Source organism: Salvia hispanica, unplaced genomic scaffold, assembly GCF_023119035.1.
Source record: "Salvia hispanica cultivar TCC Black 2014 unplaced genomic scaffold, UniMelb_Shisp_WGS_1.0 HiC_scaffold_106, whole genome shotgun sequence".
NCBI lineage: Eukaryota > Viridiplantae > Streptophyta > Magnoliopsida > Lamiales > Lamiaceae > Salvia > Salvia hispanica.
Window position 1 is genome coordinate 4,373 of NW_025951316.1, and position 9,572 is coordinate 13,944.

General features: G+C 33.5%; 1 long non-coding RNA gene across 1 annotated transcript; it reads left to right on the plus strand.

Moving 5' to 3' along the window:
• The first annotated feature begins 4,611 nt into the window (after positions 1-4,611).
• Positions 4,612-5,288, plus strand: LOC125197891. The gene is made up of 2 exons (XR_007172271.1): positions 4,612-4,667; positions 4,905-5,288. It is a non-coding gene; the product is annotated as an uncharacterized LOC125197891 (long non-coding RNA).
• The last annotated feature ends 4,284 nt before the right edge of the window (positions 5,289-9,572 follow it).

The window sequence follows — 9,572 nt, forward strand, 5'->3', positions numbered from 1 at the left end:
CAGTAAATAATGTTCTAATAGTATCTAATAATGTGCACGGATCAGTTAATAATGTACAGATCGTCCATTACTACATGACACAAATCGTCCATTATTGAGTAAATAAAATGCATTACATTGAAATATTTGTACATTATGTTTATCAGTTAAAACTATTCATAAAATCACAACAAAAACGTCTCATAAATATATACATTACAGGACACAAATCGTCCATTACTGAGTAAATAAAATCCATTACACTGAAATATTTTCACATTATTTTTATAAGTTAAAAATACTCATAAAATCAGAACAAAAACGTCTCAGAAACATATATATATACATTACATGACACAAATCGTCCATTACTGAGTAAATAAAATCCATTACACGGAAATATTTGTACATTATGTTTAGCACTCCCTCCGTCCCAAGGAAGATGACTCCTTTCTTGGGAGGCATGTGATTTTATGCAGTTATATTTTGTGTGTTAAGAGGAGAGAGTAAAGTAAGAAAGAGGGAATAAAGTAGAGATAAAGGTGTTTCCATTTTAAGTAATGGGTCATCTTGATTGGGACAAACCAAAAAGGAAAGTGGGTCATCTTCAATGGGACGGAGGGAGTATAAAACTCTAAATCGTCGACTTTGTGGTGTTTTCACGGCTAAAATCGACTCGGAGACTGCTCTCTTACCAAAAATCGAAACTTTGGAACCATACCTTGTTGTCGATTGAAAATCTTCCACCGATTAAAATGGTGTTGCGTCGACCGAGGTGTTAAGCTGGCAGAAATTGACTCTTTCAATGGAGTTTCTCCGATTTTGAAGCAGCTAGGGTTTCTAACCTCATTTTCTTCGTCTGTTCATCACAAATTTATCAGAATAAACCATAAATTCACTGATAATCGAATTCAAAATTTCGAAAACCAACGGTTACGCACAAATTTATCAGAATAAACCATAAATTCACTGAAAAATCGAATTCAAAATTGATTCAATCGATCTCCAACTGCTGTTGCTCAAAGTGGAAAGAGAAATCCTCATCGAGATAAAACAGCCATGAATTAAAACGGCAGGAGCGAGATTTAAGCAATCCTTCCATATGCTCACTCTCTCTCTCACTCCAAACGTCTCTTCCCATCAGCCCACGATTCTCAAATCGTCTCCCCCATTTCAAACTAGGAAAAACCCTAGCCGCTACTCAAATTGAAGAGACACCACCACTCCCGCCGATTTTTCACCGTGAAAGCACCGCCGGTCGACGATTCATAGTTCTAATGTGATTCCTTCGCCGCGCGATGATAGATTTACAGTCGACAACAAGGCGGGTTTCAAAAGTTCCGATTTTTGGTAAGAGACACTTCTAATCGTCAATTTTCGTCATTAAAACAGTGACGATTTTTTCACACATTTGGTCGACACATTTAATGATTCAATTTTTCGTAATACCCACTGTTAATCGCCTATTTTCACCACCGACACACAACCTAATCGTCGATTATTGATAGGGTTCATTTTTTCGTAATACCCACTGTTAATCGCCTATTTTTTCGTAATACCCACTGTAAATCGTAAAATCGTGTTCATTTTTTATAGGGTTCTGTCCATTATTGAAGTTTGTAGTGAATGACTGGTTTCCAATTGTGTATTGGGCGATTTGGTAGATGAAATCGTATCTGGGTTGATTTTTGGTTTGTCTTGCATTTGCCTTTATATTCATTCGTGCATTATTTGATGCAATGTGTACATTATTGTAGGTAGTGGTGTGCATTACTTTTTTGTTTGAATCTACATCAGTCGGTTTGATAAAATGCCTTAAAATTGAGTGAAATTTGTATTCATATTTGCATTATTTGTTGCCATTTGTACATTATTGTAGGGAGTGGTGTAAATTATTGTATGGAGTGGTGTACATTATGTTTTTTGTTTTACTTTAAATGCATCGGTTTTATAAAAGGTCAATGGTTGATAGAATGTAATATTCATTGGTGCATTATTTGCTTACTTTTGTACATTATACAGTTAGTATTGTGCATTAATGCGATACATTATTGATTTTCGGGCAGCGGCGAAGCAGCCTAGGTTAGATATTGACGAAGCGGTGGATGATGTTCTTCCACTTGCGATTGCGCAAAAGTTCAGGGAGAGGTTGGTTGAGCATCAAAGGTCCTATTGCCTCCCGTCTGATTTCCAAGAGGGAAAAGGCTATAAAGGAGGCTACTAGGCCTCTTAGACGGTGCAAGGCTTGCGATGAGATGGGACATCACGACTCTAGAAACTGTCAAATGTTTAAAGAGATGGCGAAGGAGAAAGAGCTTCATAAGGGCAAGAAGAAATCTTGATGTATCTTGTACCTAAAAACATTATTAGTTCTAGTTTTCGGTTTAGTCTTAGTTATCATTTCGTTTCGAATGTGTTATTAATCCTACCACTGTCAACAATTTATGCATAATAATTATACATTTTTAGTCTGTTAATGTACATTATTAGTAACGAAGTTGTACATTATTGTCTACAAGCACTTAACTTTCTGTACGTAATTATTGAAGTAGAGTTCATTATTAGACACATTTTGTACATTACACATAATATCATTCCATTATTAAACTGTTAACATACATTATTATTCATGAAGATGTACATTATTGTACGCAATGACATAACTTGGTGTACATTACATTTCCGGGACAGTTCATTAATAAGCACATTCTGTACATTATTCATCTAATTTCATCCATTATACAATTTCTTGTTGCCTTCCCTATTGCATACAACATAATCGTCCATTAATGAGTCAATAATAACAATTACACAGTACTATATGTACATTATGTTTATCAGTTAAAACTACTCCCTAGCCGAGACGATATCTAAACCCTAGAGGAATGACAAAAACTCGTTCACTTTGGCAACAGTTGTGGTACTTACTACATACTACACCCTAGCCCCAAGGATTGCTAAACCCTTGGGGAATAAATGAAACGTGCGCCGAACAATCAATCAGCGAACATATACATTACAGATCAGATATCGTCCATTACAGAGTTGATAAAAATCATTACACATTAATCTATGTACATTATGTTTACAAGTTGTAACCTACGAAAAGAAAACACGAAAATCTGTAAACAATGGTTGATTTCATGAAAAAAAAATGACAATTGATGCAAAATAAAACTAAATATAAGAACGAACTAATCACAAACAAATATATAAAACCATAGATGTCAATTGCACAACTAATACAATAACTTTCTACCAAAATTTATCAATAATAAAAAAAACGTCTTCAATTGAAAAAAGACGACAAAATGTACGACTGATGAGAATAAGTTAATGGATTAATGACAAAGTCGAATACATAGAACAATAAAAAAAAAGTGAGGTAATGAGCTTCGTGAGCATCAAAAAATCATCAACATTTCGTCTTGCCCTTGCGCAACGCATTCTCCTTCTCCATCTCTTTAAGCATTGGACAATTCCTAGAGTCGTGATGGCCCACCTCGTATCAAAACCAACAGCCCGGGCATACACATCGTAAAAGGTGAAACCAAAATCTAGCGTTTGGAACTTCTGACCGATGACCGGCTTCAATTTCGGAGAACATTCAGGTATAACGAACACTATACATAAAATCATAACAAAAAACATATGAGAAAATCTATTAATTATAGGACATATATCGTACAATACTGATAAGAAAGAATACATTATACCTTAATATTCGTACATTATTGATCAGAAAGAATACATTATACCTTAATATTCGTACATTATATTTTCTGCAAACTCGTCGACATAACCTAATACTACACCCTAGCCCCAATGATTGCTAAACCCTTAGGGAATAAATTAAACTCGGCCAATACATTCAAACACGACAAATCTAAACACAAAACCCTGAAATTGAATAACACAAATAAACCAAAACGCTCATAAAACCTCAATGCAATGAACAACAACTCCACCAAAACGAAATTTATATAAACAAATCAGTTTTGTAATCATCATACGAAATACTTAAATTACCTTCTTCCATTGGTAAAGATACCGTAAATTATGCACGACTACTCCAATATAAGCGGTTTTGTTCTAGGATAAAAATACGATGAGATTTCTGCCGGACTGTGTAGAATATCGTTTGTCTTCAATGGAGAATGATAGAAGAATAAACGATGAATGCTCATTTGCTAACTAATTTCTAATCCCAAATTAAGATCTGATCATGTCCGTCCATTCTTATAATCTAAGGGCCTTATTTAACTTAGATTTTATTTATTTTTTTTCCTTTTATTAGTTTAAATAATATGAAAAGGGTATATTAGTCCATCCAAATTTTTTTGCATCCAATACTCCAAATTACGCTCAGATTTGCTTTCCTAAATTCTCTCTTCTCCTCTTTTCTGCATATCAAATTCAATCTTCAAATCTTTGAAGATTTTTCTTTCAGAATTCATATATTCCGCATCACGCGGTTATAATTGAGGAATAGATTCGTGCAATTCAATTTCCTCCGATCTCATCTGCCTATCGCAATTTTCTTCCTTTTGAAGCTATTTTGCTTGTCCATTTATGCCGATCTCATCAGCATATCGCGATTGTCTTCTTTTCGAAGCTATTTTGCTTGTCTTTGCATATCGCGATTGTCTTCTTTTTGAAGCTATTTTGCTTGTCTTTGTTTAATAATGGTAGGTATTGGTTAATAATTATGTTGTTATGTTTTAATTTTAAATCATTCGATAAGCATCTTCTCAATTTTTGTATTTGAAGTTTACGTTTTTATTTGCTCGGTTGTTTCATATATTCGTTAGTAATTTAATTGTTTGATCGGATGTTCATGTTATGATACATGTTTATGTTTTTAGTAGCTGCAATTGAGGATGTTGGAAATCAACATTTTGGTGATGGTTCTTCTGTGTTGTCAGTTTTGTAGAAAAAGAAGAGATTTGAGGAACTATATGGTGTTGTGAGGCCTGATGTTATACATGTTCATCCACAAAATGTGGTGAAGTGTAAAGGATCTGGATCCAGGTTGCCTTCTAAGATAGAGGCGGCGAAGAAGGCAGCAGCTAAACCTCCTAGACGATGTGGAAAATGCCATAAAATGGTTAATCATGATTCAAGGAACTGCGGCAAAGAGAAGATTAAAAAACAGAAATAAATTAGTTGTTCATATCACTATTGTTTATGTTTATTGGCATACATAATTCCTTGTTTTGGATATTCCATCGCATTCTTGTTTCCATGCTGGTATGGAAGAAAAATAATCTCCTCTTATGTTTATGAATGTTATCTCATTTTATTTTCCATATACTATTAAGTTTGTCCAAAACATTCAGTGTTGCTTACATTTTCAATTATATGTAAACAAATGGGCATCAATACAAATTTATAGATTTTTCAATAAATGTATAAATTCTCAACAGAACTATTTGGAATTCTCAACAAATGGTGTATAAATTCTCAACATAACTATTTGGAATTCTCAACAAATAGTGTATGAATTTTCAACATAACTATTTGGAATTCTCAATAAATGGTGTATAAATTCTCAACATAACTCTTTTGAATTCTCAATAAATGGAGTATAAATTCTCAACATAACTATTTGGAATTTTCAATAAATGGTGTATAAATTCTCAACATAACTATTTGGAATTTCCAAGTCACAAAATCTATGGTTGTCTTCTTTATGTTCAATGTTTCTATATCCTCCTCGTCTTTTTCTTTCCCCGCCTTTATAGTTTCTTTCTTCATCTTCTGTTTTCCCACATTTTTCTTCTGTTTTTCTGACTTCTCTCCACGTTCTACCTTTTCCGTTTCTTCTCAAGAATCGCCATCAACTTCCTTTTTATCCTCATGTTTCTGTTTTGCTGCTTTTGCCTTTTTAACTTTTTCAACAAAAGACATTAAGTTCTCATTGTTTTCAAAGTTATCTCCATCTTCCTCTGGTCTAGATCTTTTCCCTGTAGCTGTAATTTTGGTGAACATAAACCATGATTAATTTAGAAACAAACTCATGACAAGTACTACAACCATTCTAACAGGCTGTTGAATTCACAAATATCAACATACAACATACATTTAGCTAAGACATCATCAACACATATCTAACCCAATATCAACATATAGCTTACCCATTATCAACATTTAGCTAAGACACCATCAACATATAGCTTACCCAATATCAACATATACCTTACCCAATATCCACATATACCTTACACATCATCAACATATAGCTTACCCAATATCAACATCTACCTTACCCAATATCAACATATAGTTTACACATCATCAACATATTATAGCTTATCCAATATTAACATTTAGCTACCTCAATAACCATATTTGTACTAGATACAAAAGCTTTCTAATATTAACAGAACTTCTAAATAATTCATTAGAGCTTCAATCTTTCAGAAAATGAAGATACATATTCTCATATCCTATCAAATTAGAAATCAATCTACCAACAATACAACAACTACATAAGCTTATAAACATATATCACTAAAATTTGAACACTAATTCTTCATTGAAATATGAAATCTCAAACTGCAATGCAAAAAATCAGAAATCGGTAAATCAAATTGAAAAATACCTTTCGATTCAGCAGGAGCATTTTCGCTTGAAACCATTGCACATTTTTTGAAGTCGTTCACTGCAAAATAAATCTATTAGTTTCATTTCTATTGACATTTTAGAGTTTAAATTTCATATTTACCGTCGTTTTTCTTCAAATCTCTGAATCTGCCCTAGGTTAAGCTTTTCTTCGTAGGAGAAGGGGAGTTTTCGAGCTGTTCTTCTGTATTCGAGTGAGAGATATGTGTTTTGGAGTAGTGAATCGGGTTTTGGACGGCGAAAGAGATTGAGAGAGAAAATGATGTGAATGGCGACGAGATTGAGAGATTGAGAGAGAAAATGCAGTGAACGGCGACGAGATTGAGAGATTCAGAGAGAAAATGCGGTGAATGGGGATGAGAATGAGAGATTCAGAGAGAAAATTTTGAGAGATTCTGAGAGAATGCAGTGAACCAGGCGAAGATTGAGAGAGAAAATGGAGTGAATGGTGTGGTTGTTGAAGGTGGAGTGAATGGTTTGAGAAATGAAATTGAATGTGCGCACTGAATTTTATGTAAATTGTCCATTTTACCCTTTCGTTGAGATTGTTAATTAAATATATTGATATTTTTTTATTCAATCTCAGCCTTTGATTTTTAGATCAAAGGGTCCATATTTAGTCTCAATTTGGGATTAAGGGGCTAAACTCATTAGAAGATGACATATATATATATATATAGAGAGAGAGTAGTGATATAGGCCAAGTTCCCCTTAAGTGTATAACTAGAGAACAAATTTCAACCGCAAAATTAAGAAATCAAGGGCTGAAATTCAGCATAGGATTTCAATATAGATCCAAAAAATTACTTCATTATAAGCAAGAATTGGTTCACTATATAAAGGCGGGGTAAAATAATCATTTAACAAAAAAGTTGAGGTTAGAACTTGAATTCCTCTCATTTAGATTAATTTTCTTGTGCACAATATCTCTTTTGCTCGAATTCACCATCGATTCTCCACCGATCCTCCTCTTTTGCTCAAATTCTCCATCAATTCTTCGCTTCCGCTCGAATTCTCCATCAACTATGCACCGATTTCTCTCTTCTGCTCGAATTCTCTACCAATTCTCACTCATAAATGACAACTTTATGTCGTCGCCGCCGCCTTCTTCAGCTGCGCCTAAAGTTCATTTGATTCACTTTGTTGTCGCCTCCTTTTGGTTGCTCATTCCGTCGTTGCCTTCGATTCAACATACCTAATGCCTTCAATTCGTAAACGTATGTTCGTCGACCTATTTATTATAGGAACGATTCATTTTACCGATTTTATTTGCATTTCAGGTTAACGATGGAGTCATATTATGCTTATTCATTTCAGTTTACAATGAACTAAAATGTAGAAACGTGAGTATACTATTTTGACATATGAATGAAGTATATTAACTCTACATGGAGTCATATTATGCTTAACAGTGAATCAAATTATGGTTATAGTTGAGTATATGACGCATCATTAATTTATATTGCTCTATTTTTCATTTTAGTGAAGTATTCCATGGTTATAGTAAAATGTTTGTGATCCATGCTTATATTGCTCTTTTTTTTCATTTCAGTGAAATAAAACGTGCTTAGAGTGAAGTATTTCATATTTAGAGTGAAGTGTTTGTGATCCATGCTTATATTGCTCTGTTTTTTCTTTTCAGTGAAGTAAAACGTGTTTAGAGTGAAGTATTTAATGGTTAGAGTGAAGTGTTTGTGATCCATGATTATAATGCACTATTTTATCATTTCAGTGAAGTAAAACGTGCTTAAAGTGAAGTATTTCATGCTTAGAGTGAAGTGTTTGTGATACATGCTAATAGTGTGCTATTTTTTCATTTTAGTGAAGTAAAACATGCTTAGAGTGAAGTATTTCATGCTTAAAGTGAAGTGTTTTCGATTCATGCTTATATTGCTCAGTTTTTTTATTTCAGTGAAGTAAAACGCGTTTAGAGTGAAGTATTTAATGGTTAGAGTGAAGTGTTTGTGATCCATGGTTATAATGCACTATTTAATCATTTTAGTGAAGTAAAACGTACTTAAAGTGAAGTATTTAATGCTTAGAGTGGAGTGTTTGTAATACATGCTAATAGTGCACTATTTTTTCATCTTAGTGAAGTAAAACGTGCTTAGAGTGAAATATTTCATAGTTAGAGTGAAGTGTTTGTTATCCATGCTTATATTGCTCAGTTTTTTTTATTTTAGTGAAGTAAAACGTGTTTAGAGTGAAATATTCAATGGTTAGAGTGAAGTGTTTGTGATACATGATTATAGTGCACTATTTTTTCATTTCAGTGAAATGAAACGTGCTTACAGTGAAGTATTTAATGCTTATAGTGAAGTGTTTGTGATCCATGCTTATTGAGTACTATTTTATCATTTCAGTGAAATAAATGCTGGGGTTAGGAGCCCCTTGCACAGCAGAAGACATGTACAAAACAAATAAATCAGACATGGATCTATTTGACCGATTATGCGATTAAACAATTCACATGTTAAACAGATAATTGCATGCTAGAACGCAAATAATTCATGCTTAGAAAATATAAATCCTAAACATGATTTCTACGGTTTAGGGTTACCGATTTTGATTCTCCAAAGAATCGACGATTGCTCGTGCCTTCTCCACGATGATCTTCAATACTAGACCACAGATCTTCTAACTGGTTCCCGAACTGTATTCCGACATCAGTGTGGGTTGATCTTATCGAAACACTAGGACTCGAATAAAGAAGACAGAAATTCCTCACGGAGGAGGAGCTGAAATTCTCACGGAGGAGAAAATCAAATAAAAAATTTCGTCCTCCTTTAGAGAAAAGGAACGAAAATTATATTATGAGAATAATAATATTTTCTGTCTCATTTATTCTCCTATTTATATTAAGTTCATATTGTGCCCAGTCAGGGATCTATGGAAGGTTTTGGATATGAGCTCCTCCAATTAGCTTTTTACTAATTAAATTGAACTCACAATTTAATACAAGCTTATAT